This window comes from Saccopteryx leptura, chromosome 3, assembly GCF_036850995.1.
Source record: "Saccopteryx leptura isolate mSacLep1 chromosome 3, mSacLep1_pri_phased_curated, whole genome shotgun sequence".
NCBI classification, from domain to species: Eukaryota; Metazoa; Chordata; class Mammalia; order Chiroptera; family Emballonuridae; genus Saccopteryx; species Saccopteryx leptura.
Window position 1 is genome coordinate 1,317,183 of NC_089505.1, and position 26,030 is coordinate 1,343,212.

Sequence of the window (26,030 nt, forward strand, 5' to 3'; positions counted from 1 at the left end):
CCAAATCTAACTGATCAGACTCCTTTGGCTTCCCAGCAGCCTTTGATGTTATTAAATTCTTCCTTCTCCTCGAAGCACGTTGTCCCTTGGCTAACGTGAGCCCCCACAACCCACGGGGCAGACCTCGTGGTGGGTTCTTTCCCTCTGTCCACTCCTTCCACGTGGGCATTCCACAGGGTTCTGCCCAAGTCACTCTCCTCTCCTCGTTCTTCAGACCCTCCTTGGGCAATCTCAGCTGCCCCACGGCTCCCGTTATTAGTATTAGCCTCATTGTGGCTGCAGGAGCGAAGATAGGGGCCCCAAGTCTATACTGGCCAGAGTCGACGGAGACTTGTTTCTGGACACCCAGGGAGCAACTCAGGGCCCTCTCGTCTCATGTCCCCAAACCTGCCATTCCCTCTCACCCCGATCCATCCCGCCATCTCTCCCTCTTTCTCCTGCCCCAGTTTGGTAGGCGGAATATGTGTTTGTTTGTTTGTTTTTACTTCCTCAACTCTTACCTCTGTTGGTGAGATAAAAACTGGAATGCCCCCAACAGTTTCATAGACATCGCCTTATCTAGACAGTTACTCCCATTAACAGAGAAAACCAAGGTTTGTGCAGAGTTCACTCAAGGGAAGAATTCAAGTCCAAGTCTGTCGGCTTCTAAAGCTGAATGTGTTCCCACCTACCTGGTCATGCTGCTTTTTCTCACTCAGAGACTGAAGTTCCAACAAGAACAAATACACTGTCGGTAAGACACGGGGTTGGGATTCAGGCCTGGCTTGGGAAGCCTGCGGCCAGAGTCCCAAGTCCTTTCCATATTTGTATATTTCTAGCCTATGTCTTTATCAGCCTCGGTGATGACTTTTCCAAGTTCCTGGCTCTCCGTTTGCAAATTGACGGATGTCTGCCCTAGAAGGGCACAGACAGAGCCCCGAGGGACACTCTGGGTCACTGCTGATGTCACCCACACTCCTTCTGACTCCCAAGTCTGTCTCAGAAAAGTCCTTCCTTACCCCTCTCGGCAGTAGAGGCTACCTGCCTGAGTTCTTGGGTCAACATCCTCAAAAATATATAAAATGGGATTTCTACCCCCCGAAAGTGTCGCATTTCTGAGCACAGGCTTCTCTAGTCCTGGTAAACAGCCTCATTAATTTTAGTCTTCGATAGGCACAGCCCCAAAACCCCAAAGAGTTAAAAATAACCTCCCCAAACCTCTTCTGAAATGAATTCTAAGTGGTGTGGAGAGAGAGCGACGGAGAGAACAGCGGATGAAACTGGATGGTAAGGACTCCTCTACCCTCTGCTCTTTCCTAAACAAACTTAAACAGACTTCCCCACTCCAAAAACATCCAGGATTTTTCTGGGTGTCTTGCAAGTCCATGAATACCAGCAACATGCTATGCTGGCTGCAGACATTCATGCTGATGGTACCTTCTCGAAGGTAGTCGGGACGGTTATACATCACCTGCACAGCTATTCCTGTATAAACATCATCCCGGATCATTTAAGTGCTGCTTTCGTCAATCTTTAAATTCCCCCGTTATTCCCTGTCCTCACAGATTAGCAGTCCGTGCCCAGGCCTGGCACGGGTGCACCGTGGCTCTGTCAAGGTGGCTTTGTGAAATGTGGGCGCTTGGGCATGCAGCCAGCCAAGGGCTCTCTGGCACCGGAAGCCTTCCAAGAACTCTTGAGCCCATGACAAGCTGTCCTCTCTGGGGGCAGGCACCTGACTCCAGGACAGGGAGAGGGGGCAGAGCAGCCCAGCTCTGTGCCGACTCTCCTCCTACCTCCTCCTTCTCTCTCCTCAGCTTCTACCTCAAGAAGGCACTTTCCTGTGGGATTGTTTTATCTCAAAAAATTGAACCAAAATAACACATGTCCGTGTAAAAAAATAAACGATAGAGAAGGAAATAGTATGGGGAAACAACCATCTTCCATTTAATCTTTCTGCATTCCAGAGCTGACCGTTTTTTAGTCATTTCCACTTTCCGTCCGCCTGAAAGTCGCCGCGCAGACGTGGACCCCACGTCGCATGAAGTCTGTGTGCTCCTATTTCTTCGTAATATTCATCGACTCCCCTCAGCAATACACACACATTCTTTTCCCAGAGTCCTCTAAGCATTTTATGACCGCAGAATAACTTTTAGTTCTTCCCTGTTTAAATGAAGTTATCAGTCTCTATTTTAGAGACACCTTGGGCCGTGTCCCCTGACTCAACCACGGAAGAATATTGGCATCCCTCCATCGCTGATCGTCCCTTCTTTTCGTGTCCTTCTGTCCAAAGTGCTAAGGCCGCCGATGTGGATGCCAAAATGGACGATTCCTGCGCGATGTAAGAAATCTCGCTGGCTCCCAGGTGTGACCCCCTCCCAAGTCCATCGCCAGCCGAGTCTCCCAGTGGAGGGCTTTAGCCACCTCCTGAGCGGAACTGGACGTCAGGGAAAGGCGAGGAGTGGAGAGTGTCGGCTACAACGTGCAGAAGCCCCGGTCCCTGTAAGGGTGTGCCTTAGTTTCCCGTGGCTGTGTAACAGATGGCCACAAAATGCATGGCTCAGACTGACAGCGATGTGTTCTCATGGCTTTGGAGACCACAGATCCAAAGTCAAGCTGCTGGCGGGGCCATGCTTCCTCCTGAGGCTGCAGGGGAGAGTCCCTTCCTTGCTTCTCCCGGCTTCTGGGGGCTGCAGGTGTCCTGGCCTAAGGCTTCCGCACTCCGTTCCCTGCCTCTGTATTCACCTGGCCTCCCCTCTTCTCTGCCTCTCCTTGGGTGTCTTTTATAAGGACAGCTGTCATTGGAGTTAGGGCCCACCTGGATAATCCAGGGTGACCACCCCCAAGATCCCTACCTTAACTGCATCTCCACAGATCCTGTTCCCCAATAGAGTCATGCTCAGAGCTTCAAGGCTTAGGATATGGGCGTATCTTTTGGGGTTGCCACCACTCAACTCTCTATACTGCTCCCGGAAACACACATTTCGAAATAAAAATGAAGGAGGCATGCTTCTCCCCCTCTTTGTCCTCTAAAGAACCGGACAGGGAAGAAAACAAACATTTGGAGTCTCTTGCCCAAACCAGGGCAGTCAACGGTGCCTCTTTCTCCCTTTCGGGCCCCACAAAGATTCGCAGCTTAGCTTCTCCCGCTGCCCTTTCCGGCTCCGTGTAGGCCTGCAGTTCTCACTTCTCACCGGGAACAGCATTCCCAAAATACCCCTGAGAAGGGCGGTGTGGGTGGCACTGCCAACCTGCGTAGGAGGGGGCTCGTTGCGATCCCACGAGGGACGCCTTGTCGCCCTGTGTGGAGGATTTACCGGGAGGGAGGACCGGGCACGACCGGAGACCCTTTGGTCACAGGGCCCAGCCTCCCTGCTGCTCACTCCCAGATCTTCCCAGGGGCTGCTGGCCCCTGTGCCCTGCACAGTCCTCCGCCCCAGGACGGGCCCCGGGGGCAGATTCACTCTTACCAAACCAACTGAAACGCACCTGTCAGCAAAGAGCTGGGAGGCGCTGAGGGGCCCTAGGAAGGAAGAGCACTGGACCCGGAGTCTACAGCCCCCCCTACCCCCCCCCCCCGCCTCATACCCTGCCCTCGGTGGTGACACTCTGGGTCAGTCACTTTGTCCCTGAGTTTGTTTCCTCCCCTGTGAGATCCAGATGCCACCTGACCCTCACTTGCTCCCCGCACGCCCCCACAGCCCCCACAGCCCCCCCGGCCTACCTTCCATCCTTTCTTCCTGGATCCCAGCAGCCACTGAACTCCGGCCAGACACCTGGCAAGGTGGCCCCGGGCGTGAGCTTGCCTCTCTCCCCCACCACCTGTACTGGGTCTTTGCAGGGTCCCGTGAGTGTCGGCTGTGACGGTGTTGGTGTAGCCGAGGTACTTTGCAGGCAGGAGGCTCTGTTTTAAGCACACCTTTAACAGAGAGGCAGAGTTTCTTTTTCAGCGGAATGTGGGGTAATGATTGCCCGTCTGTGGGGAGGTGGGGGGAGCCCTGGAGTGACCCCCCTGCATTCTGTTCTAGGGAAAGCTGAACAGACCACCCACGGTGTGTGGCCGCCCCTGAGCACAGGGGCCCGAGAGTGTCCCCGCTCCCTCACACCGCTCACCTTAATCCTCAGCCTGGCAGCGTGAGTGCCGGGAAACAAGACCCAGTCCTCTTAGAACGCATGGGCTGCATGGAATATGTTTCTCTTTCTCTCATTAGCAATGCCTTTCTCTACCTGATACTCTGTAACTGCCTCCAAAGAGTGAATAGACCAGAGCACTTAGGACTAAAAGGCATTTAGGAGACTACGCAAGTGACTTGCCCAAAGTCACAAAGCTGGTGCAGGGAAGAGCAGGGACCCAGACACCCCTCTCCTCCTGCCTGTGTTGCCTAACACTGACCACACTGCCCCGGGTTGCAATTCCTGGGAAAACCTCCTCTGGTTTTAATGCACCAGCGTAACCCCTACTGGGCGAGTTCGGAATGTAACCAGGTGACACCTCTCAGATAAAGTTTCCTCTTAGAGATTGGCTGCCAGCCACAGCAGTTTCCTGGGAATCACCTCTGCCCAGAATTGATCAAAACCCTGAGCTAGCCATCATAAAGCAGGTTCTTGGCTGGGGCCTTGAAATCCACCCCTGTCCCACTAACCCTACGGCTAGAACAGGGCTCTGCTTCTAATACCTCGGAAGGCTCCCGACCCCCTCCGAGCAGGCCTGCACCCTGCTTTCAGACCTCCGAGCCCAGCTGCACTTGCCCTTAGTAGAAACATCTCATTGCCCACGGGCTACGCTTTCCACCACCAAACACAGGTGTTATCTTAGTTACTCCAACTTGAGATAAAGTGAGACTTTTGTTTAGATTGTAAAACACTGACCTAAAGATAATGGCCATTAGAGATAAGCCCTAGGGACAAATCTAGTATCTTTTTCCAGGAAAGACCTCAGGATGCCGGAGTGTTCCTGCCCCAGCAGCGCGAGCAGATCCCGGCTGGCCTCGCTGGACCTTGGCAGGTGGTGGTCAGCGTCTGGTCAGATGACTGCGAGATGCTGGAAGCTGGGCGACTGCCCCTGCAGCACAGCGAAAGTTCTAGAACCCAGAGGCGCCCAGCAGCAGGGCTGCTCACGACCCCTCCCCTTCCTCCACTCCGTCATTCAGAGCTGTGCTGATTCCCCAAACCGTGTTTGGAACGGGCCCCAGGTCCACGTGATGGCGCCCTGAGCCGAACACTTGGGCCAGATTTTTACAAGCTGACAGCAGAGGGAGGTTACTCAGCTGGCCCGCGTGTAGTCGCCCTGTGCCTTGGTGGGAAGAGAGAACGGGGAGCAAACCTGCTCCCCTCTCTCCCCGGGTGTGATGGGGCGACCCCCATCCTCCATGGGAAAGCTTTGCAAATAAAAGCAGGAGGAGGGTTTCGCTGGTGAGTCCGTGTTCCCAGCACAGCCTTAGGGTGGCGTGAGGGTGTTGGAGGTGAAGCCTCGGCCAGGTGTGAGCACAGGGGAACAGAGCTGCTCCTGCTCTCAGCGCGGCCTGGCTGAGCGCGAGGCCGAACCCGAACCCGGCCGCCCCTGCCGAACCCGAACCCCGCCGCCCCTGCCAAACCCGAACCCCTCCGCCCCGCCGAACCCGAACCCCGCCGCCCCTGCCGAACCCGAACCCCGCCGCCCCTGCCGAACCCGAACCCCTCCGCCCCGCCGAACCCGAACCCCTTCGCCGAACCGGAGCCCCTCCACCCCGCCGAACCCGAACCCCGCCGCCCTTGCCGAACCCGAACCCCTCCGCCTCACCGAACCGGAGCCCCTCCGCCCTGCCGAACCCGAGCCCCTCCACCCCGCCAAACCCGAACCCCGCCGCCCCTGCCGAGCCCGAAACCCAACCCCTCCGCCTCGCCAAACCGGAGCCCCTCTGCCCCGCCGAACCCGAACCCCACCGCCCTTGCCGAACCCCGCCGCCCCTTCCGAACCCGAACCCCTCCGCCTCGCCGAACCGGAGCCTCTCCGCCCCGCCGAACCCGAACCCCGCCGCCCCTGCCGAACCCGAACCCCGTCGCCCCTGCCGAACCCTGCCGCCCCCGCCGAACCCGAACCCCGCCGCCCCCGCCAAACCCGAACCCCGTCGCCCCCGGGTCAGATGCCCAGACGAGCATTTCGGTGATAAGGGCCACGGGGACTGGATAAACACGGAGTGCCAGGCGCTGGACCGGCTGTTCCTGGGGCCAGCGATAAGTGTGGCCAGCCCAGGGGGCCGTGCGCAGTGGGGGCCAGGTCTCCGGGAGGTGACTGTCATTAGAGGGAGGGCAGGACGATCTCACAGAGCTGATAGCGCCTGCTGCTGCGTGTGCGGGTCCGTGGGCAGCGGGGCCCGGCTCAGGGAGATAATGCGGAAGGAGGGACCCGGAGGCCCAGAACCGCAGGGGCGGGTGTGCCCTGCGTTTCCCGCACGCACAGGCCACACGCCCTCTCTCCTGTTTCCTCTGTGTGACACACCCTGCCTCTCCTTTGCCTGGCTGGCACTTCCCTGACTTCTGACACCTGGGTCACGAGTCACTCCTCTGGGAAGCCTTGCGCTTAGCTGCCCCCTCCGTGTCTGAGCTTCCCGGTCCTGTGTCCCCACGGCTCTATCGGCTCACACGCCGTGACAAGGACTGGCTCGCTGGTCGCCCGCCACACTCCGCAGTGAGCAGTGGGGTCTCACCCCAGTGCCTGGCTCTGCGCCTGGCAAACAGCCGGCAGTTGAGTCTCTGGCCGAGGATGAGGAAGGAGGAGCTGGTGGCTGTTGAAAGCTGGGGGGAACAGGCGTGCATTCTGCCCCCTGAAGGGGACCTACGAAGATCAGAAGGAAGCTTCCTGGCCTGGGCGGCTAGCGGAGAAAGGTCTATCATCTCTGGGCTCATGCACCACACTCAAGCCCACCAGCTACCATGGAAATCAGACACCGCTCAGTGCCTCAGTTTCCCCATGGGAAGAACAAACACTTGGTTTCCCAGAGATTGTCACAGAATGGCCAGGCATTGTAGAAATCTTTACTTTTCACCCAGAGCCCCACCCCCGGGGGATCTTTCCCATAGAAGTAAAAGCGTATTTCGGCACATAAAACACATACAAGGACGTTTATTGCAGCTTTGTTTGTGATGGCAAAACATCAGAAACAAAGCGAAAGTCCCCAAAGGCACATGGACGACTGTCACACTTTCCCACCATGGCCCGGACGCTCTGTCGGAACTGGGGTGCCCAAGGTCTCTCCCTTCCCTGAGTGACTCAGTCCTGAGGCGTCCATGGGGCTGGGCAGGGTCGGCAGCCGCACACGGGCAGCTAGGGCCGGTCACAGTGTGGAGGGTGAGTCAGACCCTGAACGGGGTGTGGAGGGAGTTCACCCTCGGACACCGTGAGCAGGTGGAGGAGGGTGAAACGTAAAGGGGGCCCAACTGGAGTGCCAGGGCCTGAGGGGGGGGTGAGCAGAGTGTCTGCTTAGAGGGGCTCCTCAGCGAGGGGTATCTGGGCCAGCAAAGAGGGAGGCCCTGCCCCGATGGGGAGCCCGCCTGGGGGCTCAGAGCCCCAGAAAGGTGAAGAGGTGTTCAGATTGGGGGGCATTCCAACATTGGGTGTGACATCCAGGAGAGCTAAGAGGGGGACAGCCCAGGGCGGGTGCTGGAGCCCCAGCAGGGTGGAAGGGTGCAGGCGGGGGGGGGGTGCTGGCAGGCAGGGAGGAGGGCGTCCACTCAGGGTGGGGTGGGGCGCAGTAGGAGGCTGTGTGCGTGCAGGGGGCTCACAGAAGTAGCTGCAGTAAGGACAGTGGAGCCAGATTCCTGACGGTCAGAGATGGGACGATAGGTAAGGATTCTGCCCAAAGATGCCAACCTGTTTGTAGGAAGCACAGACCAACGTGTTCAGAGGGGGTGGGGCTTCGGGGCCACCGCTTAGTCTTGAGCGGAGCAGGATTTTAAACGCGCAGCAGGTATTCTGTATGGTGCTTGTAACTTTTCTGTCAGTTTGAAATAATTTCAAGTTTTAAAAGATGCAAAGAGTAATGGAAAGCCGAATGCTGAAAACCGTGTGACATGATCCTAGTTGTGCACACGGTGACCTACCTGCACCCCTGTATACATGCGTGTGCATAGATGGGTGTGTCTCTCCTCAACTACATGAGCTCACAGAGAAATGAGTTCTCCTTCATGATAAGCTGTACACGGCTGACCTTGGAGAGAGAAGGAGTCCAGCATAAGGAGAATAAGAAAAGGCTACATTAAAAATCAAAATGTAAATAATCATGTGCCATGGACCAGTGCAGCTCCTAATAACGGTGGGGAATTAAGGAAACATACTTATTAGAAAAAATGGGACTGGGAGGACTCTTCAAATGCTGATGGCAATATCCAAGTGCCCCATAGCCCCAGTTTGCTTTATTATCTAGCCATAGGCAAATCAAGGAAGGCCTTGATACAAAGTTACACATCTGAGGCTAAAGTGGGAACTCTCCCAAGGCATAAACAGGAACCCCCTCACCATGCATAAGTGAAATCAACCAACATCTGAACAAACAAAGAGTAAGAGGAAGGGCATGTAAATTGCTTCCAGCAACTTAAGGGAAGCAAGTGGAGTGGGTGCAAATACTCAGCATCATAGCCAATATGGAGGGGGAAGGGGGGAGAACTTAGCCTTTTGCTAAGCCTCGAATCTACAAAGGCTTTTTGCCATTTACGTCCACAACAATCATGATTGTGCACTTCACATAAAATAATGTGTGTGTGTGTGTGTGTTAGTTTGCTAATCATCATAACAAAATATCACAGACTGGGTGACTTACACAACAAACTTATCTTCTCACCGTTCTGGAGGACAGAAGCCCAAGTTCACGGTGTGGGCCAGGTTGGTTTCATTCTGAGAATGCTCCTGGCCTTGCAGGCGGCCAGTCTTCTCGCTGTGTCCTCACATGGTCTCTCCTCTGTGCACGCGCATCCCTCGTGTCTCTGTATGTGTCCCAATTTCCTCTTCTTGAAGAGCACCAGTCATACTGGGTTAGAGCTGGACTGATGGCCTCGTTTTAAGTCAAGCAGCTCTTTAAAGGCCCTGTCTCCAATACAGTCACAGTCTAAGGGACTAAGGGTTAGGACTTAAACATGAATTTGGAAAGTACAGGATCCAGCCCGTGTCAGTGTGAATCTGTAGGTATGTGTAAAATGGATATGTGTGTATGTACGTGTATATGTGTGTGTGTATGTATATATATATAATATATATAGAAAGTGAAGACCATCCTGTGTGTTCCCAGTTTGTGCAAACATCCATTATGACTTCTGGACTTTTTGCTGAAAGAGACTTGGTCACTTTGGCTCTTTAGAAACTATTTTTATGGGGTTGTATATTTCCTGAGTTTTCTTAATTCTAGTCGAAAACAGCAGTGACCCTGCGGCTTCATTTCAAGCTAACACAGTGTCGGTAAATGACACGGGTTAGAGCAATCCTCTCTGATAACAGGATGCTTGTGAAATGCCACACAGAGTCCTCTTCCCTTTGGGGGTCGAATGGTGAGAGCTCAGACTGGCTGCTCGATGACATTGCCCCTTCTCCGGAAATTTGTACCTGTGCCCCTGTCATTTCTTCGTCTTGTATAGTGTCCCGTGAGCTTTCCAAGACACCCCCCCCCACTCTTGGTCTCACCTATTCCTCTCCCGTGTCAAAGTCCCCCACCCCCAGGCTGGACGGGCAACCCCAAGCAGCCGAAGGAGGGAAGGTGCACACCATCTTCAAAGCCTCACTTGTGAAAAGAACAGTCTGTGTTTTCTTTGGAACGACCCCTGTGAATTTGGTCTGGCTGTCTCATTTCCCTGCCTTATGCTCACAGTGGGGGGGGGGGGGGGGAGTCTTGTTTGTTTGTTTGCTTGTCTGTGCTAGAAATGCCTTGAGATTGCTGAGGTCATAGGGGATCAAGGGTGATGGGCAGAGACTTGACTTGGGGGGGAAGGTGAGCACACAGTACAGGGCACAGAGATGTGTTATAGAATTGTGCACATGAAACCTATATAATTGTGCTAACCAGTATCAACCCAATAAATTCAATTTTTAAAAAATTGAAATGTTTTGGCCCTGGCTGGTTGGCTCAGTGGTAGAGCATCAGCCCAGTGTGTGGAAGTCCCGGGTTCATTTCCTGGTCAGGGTACATAAAAGAAGCGACTATCTGCTTCTCCACCCCTCCCTCTTCTCTCCTTTTCTCTCTCTCTTCAGCTCCCACAGCAATGGCTCAAATGGTTTGAGCAAGTTGGCCCTGCGTGGTGAAGATGGCTCCATAGCCGCACTTCAGGTGCTAAAATAGCTTGGTTGCTGAGCACTGGAGCAGTGACCCCAGATAGGCAGAGCACCGCCCCCTAGTGGGCATGCCAGGTAAATCCCAGTCGGGGTGCATGCAGGGGTCTCTCTTGCCTCCCTTCCTCTCACTTAATAAAAATAAAAATGAAAAAGAAAAAAGAAATAGAAATGTTTTAAAAACTTTCAGACCCATTTCCCCCAGTCACTCTAGACGGGATGTGAAGCAGATGGAAATAAGCGCAGCCTCTTACACAGACCAAGGTGCACCAGCTGTGCAAGCCTGGAGCGGAGTGGTGAGCACAGACGTTCTGCAAGGACCCAGAGGAGCAGGAGCCGCTGGACCCTGAGAGTCCGGCGCCTGCGGCGAAGCACAAAGAACGCCGGCCTTGGTCCTGGTCCCACTCTGCTGTGCCCTCCCGGTGACCTCACTGGTCCCTCTCCTCACCCGTGTCCTGGACAAGAGCACCTCTCCTTACGTCCTCACTGGGGGGCCGGCTGGGTTCTAGACCACACCTGAATGTGCCCCACGAAGGGCAGAGACCTGTGTTAACGGAAGGTAAGAAGCGTGTGCGTGTCACAGAGCTGAGGGGCTGGTGGGGGGCTGGGAAGTTTGGCTTCCCCTTTGTCCTTTCCTCCGAGCCTCAGATTACTCGCTGGGGACAGGGAGACACGTGAGCCGCCTCCCAGCTGTCCCCTGCACAGCAGAACTATCCAGGGGACATTCAGACAGCATTTTCCCAGGATGCTATGTTACTGGTTTCCTGTCTCAGAGAGTAGGAAGGCCGTCTCCCCAGGGACGCTGCTCTGTGGGGCGGAATGGGGGTGGGGGGCAGCGCTCACAGTGCCCGGGAGGTTTGGGTCCCAGCTTTTTGAGACCAGAGGTTTTCCTTGGGTCTCACTCAGCACCCAGCCCCTCCCTGGGGGTCTTCCTCCTCCTGCAGGACCCACCTGAGTGGCCTCAGGCCGTGCTGCTGGCTCAGCAGCTGTCTTCCCCCAACTTCCCGTCGGATTCTGGAGGACCCTGAAAAGACCACAAGGTGGAGTCGACGACTCCGTCTCCCTCAGGGAGAGGACATCTTCGGAGCCTCCCTGCCAGGTGTGACTGTCTCTCTGCAGCGCCATGCAGAAAGGGGCAACAGGGAGCCCTGTCCTGCACCGCTCAGCCCAGACCCAGCTGGCGAAGCTATCTTAAGAAGCAAAGCGCTGTCTGCGCCAGCTCACAATGGACAGGAAACGTGCCGTATTTCCTCAGTGTTCTTCCCGTGTCAGGGGCTCGTTTGTTCACTTATTCACCCGTGCCTTTACTGGAACCTGCCCTATTCCAGGCTCAGAGCGAGAGACTGACCACATGCGGACATACGACATCGGCCTGGCCCTTGGAGAGTCTCTGAAAGGTGAGCATAGAGAAGGCCCGGACACCCGATACGTTCCCGATAGGTGTACAAAGGTGAGATCAGTGGCCATCATTGCTGTCCCTCCCTGTTAATGAGGAATGCTGACCTAGCCATCATCACGGTCTGCGAGGGACAGACCACGGCTCTGCAGCAACCCAGTCAGATGGACCCACGTGAGGGGCCAGACCTTGACCTTGCTTGAACCAGGTCTCTGATGGTCAATGAAACAAGTCACTAAAGTTTTAAAATTATTAGTAGGAAGGGATGAATCTTGGTTGTGACCAGAAATCGTACTTAGAGTTCTTTGTTTTTGCTGGAAAAAGAAAATATCCCCCCCCCCCCCTTGTTCAACAATGGAAGCCCGTGGTGGTGCAGTTGATTAGAAAGATAAATGGTCACAAATACTTACAATACTGATGGCTCCTTATAAATGTCCGTTACCGTGTCCCCAGGTAGACCTAATGTCTATGGAATCAACCCATCACCAGAACACCGACCGCACCTTGGAACAAGAAGGGCTCGCTCCGCTGAGCGGAAGGAAAGAAGAAAGGCTGTCATGGAGGCTGGGTCCCCCAGGGCTGCTCCAAACTCTGCCCCTTTCAGCTGTGCCAAGAACCAGTGGTCCCAACAGTCCCCCTGAGCCATGCCGCACCCCGACCCACTCTGGAGCACCCCGGCACACGTGAATGGGGTGTGGAGAGGCCGTGGCCAAGGCCCACCAACCGTCAACACCATCACTGCTTTCCTTCTCAGCCTTCAAACCACTGCTTTATCTCACTAAAGCGTCCTCTCTTTGGGGAATGTTTACTGAGCCTGACAGAAGAGAAATGATATATGTGTGCTTTGCAGGCTAGGGAAACAGACACATCTTTAATCAAAACTTTTTTTTTTTTTTCTGGTCAGAAAGATAAATTATTGCAAATACTTAAAATACAAATTTGTCATTATAAATGTCCCTTTGTTTCACGATCGTGTTAGTACTGTGATAGCTAATGTTGGTGAGTGGGAACTAATCTAGTTCTACCAGAACGTACCTCACAAACCTTTATTTATAAACAGACCATCTCTTAAAAAAAATCTAGGCCCTGGCCGGTTGGCTCAGTGGTAGAGCATTGGCCTGGTGTGCAGGAGTCCTGGGTTCGATTCCCAACCAGGGCACACAGGAGAAGCACCCATCTGCTTCTCCACCCCTCCCCCTCTCCTTCCTCTCTGCCTCTCTCTTCCCCTCCCGCAGCCAAGGCTCCATTGGAGCAAAGTTGGCCCGGGCACTGAGGATGGCTCCATGTCCTCTGCCTCAGGCGCTAGAATGGCTCTGATTGCGGCAGAGCGACACCCCAGATGGGCAGAGCATCGCCCCCTGGTGGGTATGCCAGGTGGATCCCGGTCGGGCGCATGCGGGAGTCTGTCTGACTGCCTCCCTGTTTCCAACTTTAGAAAAGTACAAAAAAAATAAATTTAAATTTTAAAAAATCTTGTACATATGTTCTCTCAGTAAATGTCTCAATAGCATGTGACATAGGTACAGGTATTTCCATTTTACAGAGGAGCATAAAGACATGCAGAGTGTTGGAAGTCATGCAGGTGGTGAGAGCATAGACTTCAGCCCTGGGGTCCTGACATATCCATTGTTCTGCACCCCCTGTTAACTTCTGCACACGTCATTACAAGGACCGCTGTACTCGTTATAACATCCCCCTTAAACTGTTCTACATGTTTGCTAGTCTATGTGTTTTGTATCCAGCTCAGTGCGGGTGAAAAGAACAAACACTTCGCAATTGGACGTGAAAGTCTCTTCCTATTTCTTGCTCACACTTAGGTAATAGTCTTCCTGATGCCTCAAAGCAGGTCTTATATGTCTTTTTTTTTTTTTTTTTTTTTTTGTATTTTTCTGAAGCTGGAAACGGGGAGAGACAGTCAGACAGACTCCCTCATGCGCCCGACCGGGATCCACCCGGCACGCCCACCAGGGGCGACGCTCTGCCCACCAGGGGGCGATGCTCTGCCCATCCTGGGCATCGCTATGTTGCAACCAAAGCCACTCTAGCGCCTGAGGCAGAGGCCACAGAGCCATCCCCAGCGCCTGGGCCATCCTTGCTCCAATGGAGCCTTAGCTGCAGGAGGGGAAGAGAGAGACAGAGAGGAAGGAGAGGGGGAGGGGTGGAGAAGCAGATGGGCGCCTCTCCTGTGTGCCCTGGCCGGGAATCTAACCCGGGACTTCTGCACGCCAGGCCGACGCTCTACCACTGAGCCAACCGGCTAGGTCTTATATGTCTTTTTGAAACTCAAAATCTTGAGCATATAAGCTCACTTGTGTTCCATAAATTAACGAATGTTTTCAATGACGCTAAAATGCTGCAAAAAATGAGTTGTCCTCAGCCATCTGGGGGACTCGGCTGCACTTGACCCTGGAGCGCCAAGCTTGTTCCTACCCCCAGGGAATTACTCTCAGAAGGATGTGAATTGCCAACAGGAGCAAAGATGGGTGCGGAGGGACAAGATGATTCCAAGCTGGTGGCAGATGAGGAGGAAGGTCTGCGTGTCTCTGATTTCCGGGCTCCCACCAGCCACTTTGCAAAGCTGGCTCCCTCCAGGGCATTTGGATAAGTGCCCCGTGTTTCAGGGCAAATAAATGGTATGTGTTTGCAGAGCTCTTTAAAGCGTTTTTGATGGTTTTACAAGTTCTCAGCAAGGACAGTTCCCTTGGAGTGGCCCTGAGGTCGAGACACCCCCGCCCCCCGGGGCAGTTGTGACTCTGGGGCAATGAGTTTCCATTTGGAAGTTCAGAGCGTGTTTGTCTTGGCCCCGTTATGGACTCTCTGAGATCGGCCAGAGCAACAACAGCACGTCCCAGCCGGGCTGCGAGCTTAGGAGACGGCTAAGAACTGCGTCTGGGGCGGGGGGACCTTCCTTTCTGCCTCTGTTCTGAAACACAGCGAGTCACTTCCAGAGAAAAGGGGGCTATGCTGAGACCACCTATCGGGAAAATTACAGGCGACAAAAGTGTAACATTACTAGGATACGCTGGAATTCTGACAGCTGCTGACTCATTAGAAGGTGGTCACTAATTTTCTTTCTCCTCCCAACATCTAACATTACACCAGCTATCTGTCAGAGACGGTTGCATTCACTGGCAATGAGTTACATTTGTTTAAAATTAAAAAAAAGTTTTATTTCTCTCTAAGGAACTCTAGATTTTATAGCAAAATACATCACATGGTGAGGCTATTTTAGAAGTTCGCAGTTAGTGATCTCCCCTCTCTGACTCAACATTTCATAGAGTTCCCTGGTGTTCGTTAAACCGAATCGTAATCAAGGGACTACTGAGAGTTGTCAGTGACCTCTTGATTAAAGAAACACCATACAAAACCAACTGAAAACTGCAGGAAACATTGAAAGCAGTCCAAATAGAAAACGTACAGATATCAGTATCTTCCCCATTAACCCGCAAAACTATAAAGCCCAGAGTTCCAGCCAGTCTGAACCACAACAAAAACAGTAGCTCGGGAACATCTTATTAAAATGCCCAGGAAGAATATGCTTATCCCAGTGACATAACTGAGCTGCGTGAAATTGAGAGATAAAAACATTTCTAGACGGGACGACTGAGAAGATTAAAGTATTATAAAAATGGCAGCCTCCCTCAGCCCTCCCTCAGCAGAAATGGAGATGTTCTACTTAATCCCTAAGAGAATTATAATGCTTTTGAAAATGCTTCTAACTTGAAAACATTAGCATAAAGTTTATCGGGAAGGAAGACTGAATGAGTAAGGACAGTCAGTGACTAGGAACAGTGTAGGTGTTTTCTATAGAAGACCTTTTCTAGAATTGAGAGTAACATTACAGAGGCAGAAGAGAGAAAAACAGAAGAGAGCTGAGAACCCATAAACAGACCTCAGGGTCCACAAGAAGCATTTATTTTATAAAGGAGACATCACAAATCAATGGTGATGGGCATTTTTTTGTTTAAGTAATGGTGCTGAGAAAATGTCTTGACATTTTGGGAAAGAGATAATGTTGGTTTGTTATGTCACAACCCCTCATTAATTTCACCTGAATTAAATAATAATCTATAGAAAATAACCCTATAAAATAATAGCTTGTGTGAAAAATTTATTTCTTCTCAGGAGAGCATTGAGGCAGAAAAGCAATAGAAAAAAAACGAAAGGAAAACATCTGTCTGTTGAAACTTTGAATACCTTTGTAGGTTAAAACTCTTTGAAATAAAAGGCCTAAAAATAATCTGGGGAACATCATCACTGGCACAAATTCCCAGCTTCCTAACATGTCCTGGTGCTGCCTTGCTCTCTGCTCCTGCGGGACCAGGCTATTTCTGGGCTGGTGTGGACTCTCCTGCTGCTCTCTCGGCTTTCAAGACTTCTGTGTCCATGCACCAGAGGCATGGGGACCCTCGTGTGGAAATCCCACCAGTTCCTTACTGAACGTTGATGTAAAATATTGAGTATTTCCACACCGGAGGACCTCATCACGGTAAATGTAAAACTAGAAATGTTGATATGGTCTCTTCAGGAGAAGTCAGTGCATAAAACTCTCAGGGAGCAAACACTGGAATTTTCAGGATGGGAGCGAGGAAGAATTTCACGGAGAAGGGGCACTATTCTCTCACTAGGACAAGAGGTCCCCGAGGATAAACTGGTGACAGCAAGGCGAGAGCAGGAATTCTCTCACTTGTTCAGTGCCTGGTGGGCATGACTTACCCACAAATAAACCTCGTAAATGACTCATCCGTTCAGTTCCAGTATGGAACTGGGATCCATTATACTAACAGATAGTATCTATTGAATGTATGTAATGTGAAATCATAGTCACGTGTCTACATGTATGCTTAAAAAATAAAAACCAGTTGCATTGGCAACTTCTGGGTCTGGTCAAGTTGGAGCAACAAACTAGATTTATCTTCCTGCCTGATACCAGGATAAAAACCAAGCACATCATTGGACATCAGTCAGTAAGGGCAGTAATCCTGAGACATGGAAAATGGACAAGGTGAGCCAGTGATCACCCCAGCTTACTGCTGTGGGACTCTCCAGGCCATGACACAGGGACCGGCAATCCCGGTGGTGCCCAGTGGACTCCCTGGGTAAACAGAGCCCAGGTGAGTAAACAGAGCGAGAGTGTGGAAGGCCAAGGCATCGAGAGTTTGCAGAATAAAGTACTAGAGTGGGAAGAGAACCCCTGAGCTGTGTTGAGGGTGCTCTCAAGAATTCAGCAGAGACCCTGGCTGGTTGGCTCAGCGGTAGAGCATCGGCCCGGCATGTGGAAGTCCTGGGTTTGATTCCTGGTCAGGGCACACAGGAGAAGCATCCATCTGCTTCTCAACCATTTCCCCTCCCCTTTCTCTCTGTCTCTCTCTTCCCCTCCTGCAGCCAAGGCTCTACTGAAGCAAAGTTGGCCCTGGTGCTGAGGACAGCTCCATGGCCTCCACCTCAGGTGCTAGAATGGCTCCGGCCACAACATGGGCAGAGCATCGCCTCCTGGTGGGCATGCTGGGTGGATCCCAGTCGGGCGTATGGAGGAATCTGACTGCCTCCCTGCTTCTAACTTCAGAAAAATGCAAAAAAAAAAAAAAAAAAAAAAGAATTCAGCAGAGAACCGAGAGGCAGATGCATGTGATGACACCCAGGCTGGGAAGGAACTGCCTGCGAGAATTAGAGGAAGAGTGCTCGTCCCCACAGCGAGACCAGAAAGCATCGCGGTTCATGTCACCGGGGAGGGTACTCACAGTCGTCTTTTGTCCAGAGTGTGGAATAGTGAGCCCGAGACCACACCCTGCTCTGTTCCAACTAAATCCTTAAAAGCAAAAACCCAGAAGGTCAGACTTTTTCCAAGTTAGTTAACCGCATCCCAGAACAAAGCTCAAGAGTATTTATAGATACACAAAAATACCCAGCATCAAATGGAGTGAAGTACAGCAAGCATGCAAAGAAACAGGGAAACATCCATAAAGGAGAGAACAGTCAACCAATCGAAATCAACCCAGACCTGACCAAATGTTAGAATTGGCAGACAAGGACATAAAACAGTTATAACTGTAACTGTATGCTAGATCAGGGGTCCCAAGATACGGCCCACAGGCCGCATGCGGCTCCCTGAGGCCGTTTATCCGACCCCCATCGCACTTCCGGAAGGGGCACCTCTTTCATTGGTGGTCAGTGAGAGGAGCACATTGACCATCTCATTAGCCAAAAGCAGGCCCATAGTTCCCATTGAGATACTGGTCAGTTTGTTGATTTAAATTTACTTGTTCTTATATTTTAAGTATTGTATTTGTTCCCATTTTGTTTTTTTGTTTTTTTTTTACTTTTAAATAAGATATGTGCAGTGTGCATAGGGATTTGTTCATAGTTTTTTTTGTTTTTGTTTTTTTGTTTTGTTTTGTTTTGTTTTCTTTTTCCTGAAGCTGGAAACAGGGAGAGACAGTCAGACAGACTCCCGCATGCGCCCGACCGGGATCCACCCGGCACGCCCACCAGGGGCGACGCTCTGCCCCTCCGGGGCGTCGCTTTGCCGCGACCAGAGCCACTCCAGCGCCTGGGGCAGAGGCCAAGGAGCCATCCCCAGAGCCCGGGCCATCTTTGCTCCAATGGAGCCTTGGCTGCGGGAGGGGAAGAGAGAGACAGAGAGGAAGGAGGGGGTGGGGGGTGGAGAAGCAAATGGGTGCTTCTCCTATGTGCCCTGGCCAGGAATCGAACCCGGGTCCCCCCGCACACCAGGTTGATGCTCTACCGCTGAGCCAACCGGCCAGGGCATAGTTTTTTTTATAGTCCGGCCCTCCAACGGTCTGAGGGACAGTGAACTGGCCCCCTGTGTAAAAAATTTGGGGACCCCTGGTTTAAGGGGAAAGAGGTCAGTGACCCTGACTAAATAGTCTTGAGCATTTTTAAGACTCTTGTGGGCACACAGGTTGCAAATCCCTGCCTTGGAGAATGACTGCAGAAAGAAGCAGGGACTGTGTGTCTGCGTTGTGCGTTGGGGTGGGGCCATGCTGTCACCTCAGATAAGAGTGGGCAGGCCTGCTGAGGGAGCACGGAGCCCTGACAGAGGGGAGGGACAGGCTAGGCGTGTATGAGGCGGGCCTGCATGGGGAAGCTGGAAGCAGGCAGGAGGCCCCGCGGGGCTGTGGGGGGGGAGGATGAGTGTGTGGGGTGGGAGAGGGGGAGGTCATGCAGGGCTTATTCTGGATGGGATGAAGCCAGGGCGGAGGAACGGGACCCCTTCCTTTGCTGGGCCGGATGGACACTGTCTAGGGCCCGGGAAGCAGGGAGACCCGACTGAGGGACTGTGTGTGGTAACCCTGTGAGAGGCGGCGGTGGCTGCACCCAGGGCAGGGACAGTGAAGACGGGGAAGTGCCCCGTTCTGCATATTTGGCGAAGGTGGCGCTGATGCCTGCCTGTGTGCTCCAAAGGAAGAGGTCCAGATGGACATCAAGGCCTTGGCCTGAGTGACCGGAAGGATGAACCTGCGGTGAACGCAGAATTCGGGTGTCAAGAGTAGAAAATCTGAGCTAGCTTTTTTTTTTTTTCAGGTTGTTGATAGCAATAGTTCAACCTGAAACATGAAACTAGCTCCTTTGCTACTTGACTCGCTCTCTGCTTGAGCATTGCTACCGGTCACATCGAAGGAGAGAACTTGCTAGTGAAACATCTGAAACTGAAACGCTCTTTTTTCTGGTCGTTACGTTAACACAGAGCTGGTCTCAGCTGCAGCCGGAATGGATCCGGTCTGCGCAGGGACAGTGCTTTGCAGAAGGATACTTTGAGGAGTTCTGCATCGTATCACTTCCTCTTCATTCACTCATGGCTTCTGTCCCCCGTATAAAACCGAGCCGCAGGGCCACAGGCTGTCACCGGGTCCCGAGGGGAGCAGCTGAGATGGGGAGAGTGGAGGGGGAAGCAGAGGCCTTCAGGGGAAGAAGGGGCAAGGACTTGACCCCGAGAAGGCAGGAGCTGCTGGTCCTCGTAGGCAGAGGCTGGACAGAGAGAAGAGAGGTGCCCCCCCCCCCGGCATAGAGTTTATTCTCAGGAACAGGGATCGTGCATTCATGCTGGGCAGTGAGTGAGTGAGTGAGTGACAAACGGGAGCCCAAGGAGGACAGATGCTCAGACTGAGGCGTGGTCAAGACCAGGGCCTGTGGTGTTAGGTGAATGGCACCTGGCGTGCCCCAGCTAACCACCAGAGCCCCCGGGGGAGCCCAGGTGAGGGGTTTCCCTAAGCACTGTCCAAGACAGTGGCCACTCACCCCTCGTGGCTGCGTAACTTTACATTTAAATTTGTTAAAATTAAAGCAAATTGGAAAATGTACTCGCCACATTCCAAGGCTCTGTAGCCACATTCACATCCTGCTACCATCGTGGGCAGCTCTCACGCAGAGCACGTCCATCAAGGTAGACAGTTCTCAGCACGTCCATCAAGGTAGACAGTTCTCAGCATGTCCGTCAAGGTAGACAGTTCCCAGCACGTCCATCAAGGTAGACAGTTCTCAGCACGTCCGTCAAGGTAGACAGTTCCCAGCACGTCCGTCAAGGTAGACAGTTCCCAGCACGTCCGTCAAGGTAGACAGTTCCCAGCACGTCCGTCAAGGTAGACAGTTCCCAGCACGTCCGTCAAGGTAGACAGTTCCCAGCACGTCCGTCAAGGTAGACAGTTCCCAGCATGTCCGTCAAGGTAGACAGTTCCCAGCACGTCCATCAAGGTAGACAGTTCATTGGACAGCTGCTGTAGGCTTCCGCTGCCTGCTCTGCCCAGGCAGGAGAGACCAGCTGCTCCGTTCCATGTGTGTTCAAGTGACCTCGTGACCTCTGATGAGATGGTCCCCAACCCGAGACACATCGTCATGATAGACATGCTGGGAGTGTCCCAGAGAACTAAAGAGATGATCATCAGTTGGGGCCCCCTTGTCCTCACTCTACATTCACAGAATTATATTCACGGGGCCCCATTTGTGACTTTCCAGAAAATAGGTCATTCTGTCCAAAAGACTTACATCTTCTGAATCTGAGTTCACCGTGAAGCTTTGTGTTTCTACACCACGCCTCGATCACGCGTTGGATATATGCGGAGTGTAAAGTAGACAAGCTGCGTGTGCGGGACCGTGTCCTCAGGACACGGGTGACATGACCCTGAGTGGGTGGCCTGGGATTCAGTTAGCTCCTTCAGCTGTGAGGGAGGACGGCCGGGTTAGCCCTTGGGGAACCTGTGACTGTCTGAGCTAGCCAGGTGTCTGGGAGCCAAGTGACTCAGTGTGGGCCAGGTTAGGAGGAAATGTGTGAGCTTGCACACTCAACCCTCACGGGCAGTGGGAAGCCGCAGTTGCAGAGAATTGTGGGAAAACGAGGTCCCAGCTGCTGAGCCGCCCACCGAAACTCATAACAACTGCCGGCATGGGTGGCACCCGGTCTTGTTGTTGTTGTTCACCAGCCCAAGCCGAGTCTCCTTCCATCACCATGTACCCCCTTCCCCTCTGCTGCTGCCCCCCTTTTCCTCTGGTGGTCCCCACACTGTTCTCTGTGCCTAGGAGTTTGTTCTTTGCATAACCCCGTCACCTTCCCCACGCAGCCCCGGACCCCGCCCCTCTGACAGCCGTCAGAACCCGGATCTGTCTGCAGACTCACTTCTGTCAGGGCCTCCCTGCGGTCCCACGTGGCCTCCTTGGACAGTGCGCTGCATGTGACAAGGGACCAGGAGGCAGGCCTTGCTCACCGGGCTTCTGGCTTCATCACAGCTCAGTGTGGGAGCCGTGCAGAAGCCGTCACGGCTCAGGGGCAGGAGACGGCGCTCCGACCGTGCCGCGTTCACACGACCCGTGTCCACCCCATTGGCTGTGGACGTTTCTGGGCTCTGCACACAGCCAGCACCGAGTTCATCCTCTGGGGCACTGAGGACATCTGGCAACACAGGGCACAGGTCCTCTTACCCGCTGGCAGAGCGGGAGCGTAAGCAGGTGGCGTGCTGAGCCCCGGATGGCGTCAGCAGCATTCCTGGTCGATCTCCCGAGCTCCGGGTCACTTGCAACAAACGGCAGGGAGGAGCACCTGCTGTGGCCGCTGGCACTGGCCGCCAGGAGGGCTTGCCCGTCAGACAGACACGCCACACTTCTGCAGGAGAGCTGCGAACTCCGTCACTGGCACACTGACATAAATTGGAGTCGGGATTGAATGTCACCGGCCGTTTACTGGCTCGGGGGGGTCTTTTCCAACCACAGGCAGCTGGACAGAGCCCACGCCAGGCCCGCCAAGTGACCTGGAGCAACCTGGAAGGGAGTGAGCCTCCAGCCAGCCAGGAAGGGCTGCTTCTCTGTGGTACAGTCCCTGAGAAAGAACATTCTGGAGCCTGGCTTCACTGTCCCTTTGCTGTTTCCTTTACTTACCTGTCAACATGGTGAATAAGAGGCGAATGACAGGACCACAGGTTTTCAAAATTGTGAATTATCTGGGTTTCCTTTTTCTTTCTCTTTTCTCCCCCCTCCCCAAGCATCTGAATGTGCAGAGCAGAATGGAGTCTGAACAGAGCAGAAGAAAAGATCCCAAATAAAACCAGAGGTTTTCATGCAGGGAATTTCAACTTCGCATTTATTGCACCCAATTACCAAATGAATAAATGCTGTGTATGGATTTATTTACGATTCGGCAAGCACAGGGTCCCCAATCACCAGTGCCGTAGAAAATGATCAGATGTACAACCACCGCCGGTATGGGCTCAGGCATGTGTACGTCACGAGGAAAGGGGATGGGAAGAGAAACAGACACCTTCCCGAACAGAAAATGTGAGCTTGGGAGGAACCTGCTGGTTACTTAGAGTCGGCTCAGTGAGTGTCACTGAAGTTGCACAAAAATCTTGGTTCTCAAGTTAATTGGAGGCAACTCGGCACGGGCTTGCCAAGCCTGAGGTTTCCAACAGAAGCTTCATTATGTCGGGAGCCTGAGCCCAAGCCTCTGGTGCAAACAGAATCGTGTGTTTGCCGGAAAGCTCTGGTGCAGTTTGTGTGAGAAGAGCCGGAAAGAGGCAGCAGCGAAACAGGGATGGTATTTATTCCAGGGTCTGCCCTGACTAGCTGTGCAGCCTAAGGCACATCCCGTACCTCTCTGGGCCTCAGTTTCTCATCTCTGAAAGAAAGGGTTTGCAACACTACTTCTCACCTGGGGGCAGTCAGCAGTGTCCGGGACGTTTTTGTCACAATACAAAGGGGGACAGGGGTGTTACTGGCACCTCGTGGGTAGAGGCCAGGATGCCGCTGGGTTGCGGAACCTGGTTTCAACTAGATTGGACTAGATTTCAACAAGGTGACCACCGCCGCCAGTCTCCGCCAGTTCCATAGCGAGTATTGCAATGTCTTTCCTCCACTCCGGCTCCCTTATTTTTAAACTATCCCAAATTATTTATCTTCCATATAAATCAACATTTTCACGTATTACCAAAAATATGCAAGTAATAAGCACTTTTTAAAAATGTTTAGAACAACACCAACGGAATGAAGCGCCTAAGTCTTCGGGAATGGCTTCTTCACGGACATGCGCGATGGTGGTTGAGACGGGCTCAGGGATTTCCAAAGTGTAAATACACATGCCGGCGGGAAAACTTCATCTCTTTTAGGAGGCTTCCTTAGTAGCTGTTTGGGTGACGTCTGTGAAATCAGTGGCTCATCAAATAACATCCTTGGTGCTGAAAGAAACGCGAAGCTTGTGAAAGTCCCCGACTGTGGGAACGATGTAGGAAGGACTTCCGGATCCGACCGTGGCTGTGGGGCCCGCACACGGATTTTAAAGACAAAATAAAGCAGAAACCGTTTTCCCCACGTGACCTTTCACATTCATCTTTTCCAACAGGGGCTTTGTTCAGAAAAACCCGCATTCTCTTCGCTGACCCTGCCCTTCCCCTAAAGCCCAAGTCAGGGGCTCCCTCCCGGGGGCTTCTGTAGAACCCCACAATAGTGGTAGCACTGAATGTCTCTCATGTCACCCTGAAGTCTGCAAGTCAGCTCCTAGTCGTCTTTCTACTTGAATTTGCCTTTTGTAAGAAAGTGAAGCGTTTCTGGAGGAATGATGTCAGTAATGTGCTTGGTGATTTTTTTTCAATTAATTGAGGCAGGTGGCAGCTGTGGACCCAGAAACCATAGGCTTCACACACACCAGGGGGGCCCCACCCATGCGAAGGTGGAGGCCAGAGAAGGAGAGAGACCAGGGACAGCAGGGTAGAGCAGTTCCGATGGGCCTGGGAGGCCCAGGGAGGGCTCGGCTCAGTCCCCTGACCCACATCACCCACGACAGTCCAGGGCCACTTGGTCATCCCTCATCTCCCTCTTTGCATTTCTCCATCTAGAGACAGATGACTCAAGGCTGGAGTGGAGCAAGCCAGGGACGGAAGAGTCAGCATGGGTCCATCATCAAAAACCAGCGTGAGACCAGGAGGGTCCAGAGATCCTGGGAAGCCGGTCAGAACAGAGGTTCCTTCCTGCACGTGGAGTAGACCGGAAAGAACCACCAGATCTCCGCGTGGCAGCTGCGTGTTTTCTAGGGCTGACATGACAAAGGGCCATCGCCTGGGTGGCTTAAACCAATTGAAATGTATTCTATCCCAGTTTTGGTGTCCAGAAGTCCGAAACCGAGGCGTCTGTCGGGCCACGCTCGCTCTGCAACCTGCAAGGCAGGGTCCTCCCTGGCCCCCAGCTTCTGAGGATGGCCCTCCGGCCTTGGTTTGCCGCTGTAGCGCTCAGTCTGCGCTTCTGTCTCCCATGGCCTCTCCCCTCCGTGTGTCCTCTTCTTGCAGGGACTCCGGTCATATTGGATTAGGGGCCACCCTACTTCAACGTGGCTGCATCCTTACTAATGACATTGGCAATAGTCTTACATCCAAATAAGGTCACATGCTGAGGTGCTGGTGGTTAGGACGTCAGTAGAGATTTTGGGGAAAACATATCAATAACCTCTTGATGCCTCTTGCTGTGATGATTAGGCTTAATACCTTCAGACAGAGATTCCTGAGCAGAAACAAAAGGAATACGCAAGATGGCCCGTCGGGGTGCAAAGAGGAGACCCAAAGCCGCCGCGGGCGGTCGGGTTGCAAGAACATAAAGGAAATGTGGCGGCCTTGACGAAGGTCTTTGAAAGTGACAACAATAATAACAATCATGAAGGCCAGAGGAAGTTGGCCAAGGATGGTGCTGCCGACAGAAGAACGTGGCGGCCCATAGTGGCTCGCTGATGTGCTCTGTAGCGGTCAGCACGACACCGTGGCTTTAACTGTGCTGGTCTGGTCCCCTCCATTTCCTCCCACGTTTCAAAGTGTTAAAGCAAACAGTAGACAGCCCGCCATGTCCTCCATGAGTACACGAGCCTGCTGTCTCCTCCTCAGCAAGACCTCCTTCCTCAGCATCATCACAATGCCATGGTCACACCTAACGAGACTGAAATCATTCTTCATCACCAGATATGCACTCAGCCCCTGTTCAAGTTTCCCGAACGGCCTCAAGATTGTTTTTACACTTGGGTCGGCCCGAAGTTCCACTCCTTATACCTGGTGCCACGTCTCTGCTGTCTCATTGGTTCTTCATCGGTCCCTCTCTCGACTGTTCTTTCATGGTTTGGGGGGTGGAGGGGAAAACTGGGTCATTGGAGAATACTCTGCCTCCTGGATTTGGCTGATTTGGTCCCTTCTGCTGTCACTTCATGTGTTACTGATGCTGACACTTCCTGCAGACTGCAGGCCTAGAGGCTTGCTGGGACTCCGGCTGACGATTCAGGCTCTGCGCCGTGTACCGCTTACTACATGACAACACGTGGCTCACTGTGATGGTAAGATTGGTCCGTGACGTGAGGTGGTGTCAGCCTCGCCCCTCCATCTGCAACTCCTCATCATCAGTTCACATAACTAGTGTAGTTAGTGCTTATTGAAGATCGACGCTTAGGTTTATTGTTTCACGGGATATTTAAAAATCAGTATGAACTCGTAGATTTTAAAAACATGCTCCATTGTTTTAAGTCACTTGCCGTCATTCTTTTTTTTTTTTTTTTTTTTTTCATTTTTCTGAAGCTGGAAACAGGGAGAGACAGTCAGACAGACTCCCGCATGCGCCCGACCAGGATCCACCCGGCACGCCCACCATGGGGTGACGCTCTGCCCACCAGGGGGCGATGCTCTGCCCATCCTGGGCGTCACCATGTTGCGACCAGAGCCACTCTAGCACCTGAGGCAGAGGCCACAGAGCCATCCCCAGCGCCCGGGCCATCTTTGCTCCAATGGAGCCTTGGCTGCGGGAGGGGAAGAGAGAGACAGAGAGGAAAGCGCGGCGGAGGGGTGGAGAAGCAAATGGGCGCTTCTCCTGTGTGCCCTGGCCGGGAATCGAACCCGGGTC

At 53.0% G+C, this 26,030-nt stretch overlaps 1 long non-coding RNA gene across 1 annotated transcript; it reads right to left on the reverse strand.

The window, feature by feature from the left end:
• Nucleotides 1-1,929: 1,929 nt before the first annotated feature.
• LOC136398619 (uncharacterized) lies at nucleotides 1,930-21,534 on the reverse strand. The gene is made up of 3 exons (XR_010750006.1): nucleotides 21,295-21,534; nucleotides 3,701-3,895; nucleotides 1,930-3,276 (listed from the first exon to the last, which is right to left on the reverse strand). It is a non-coding gene; the product is annotated as an uncharacterized lncRNA (long non-coding RNA).
• Nucleotides 21,535-26,030: the final 4,496 nt, after the last annotated feature.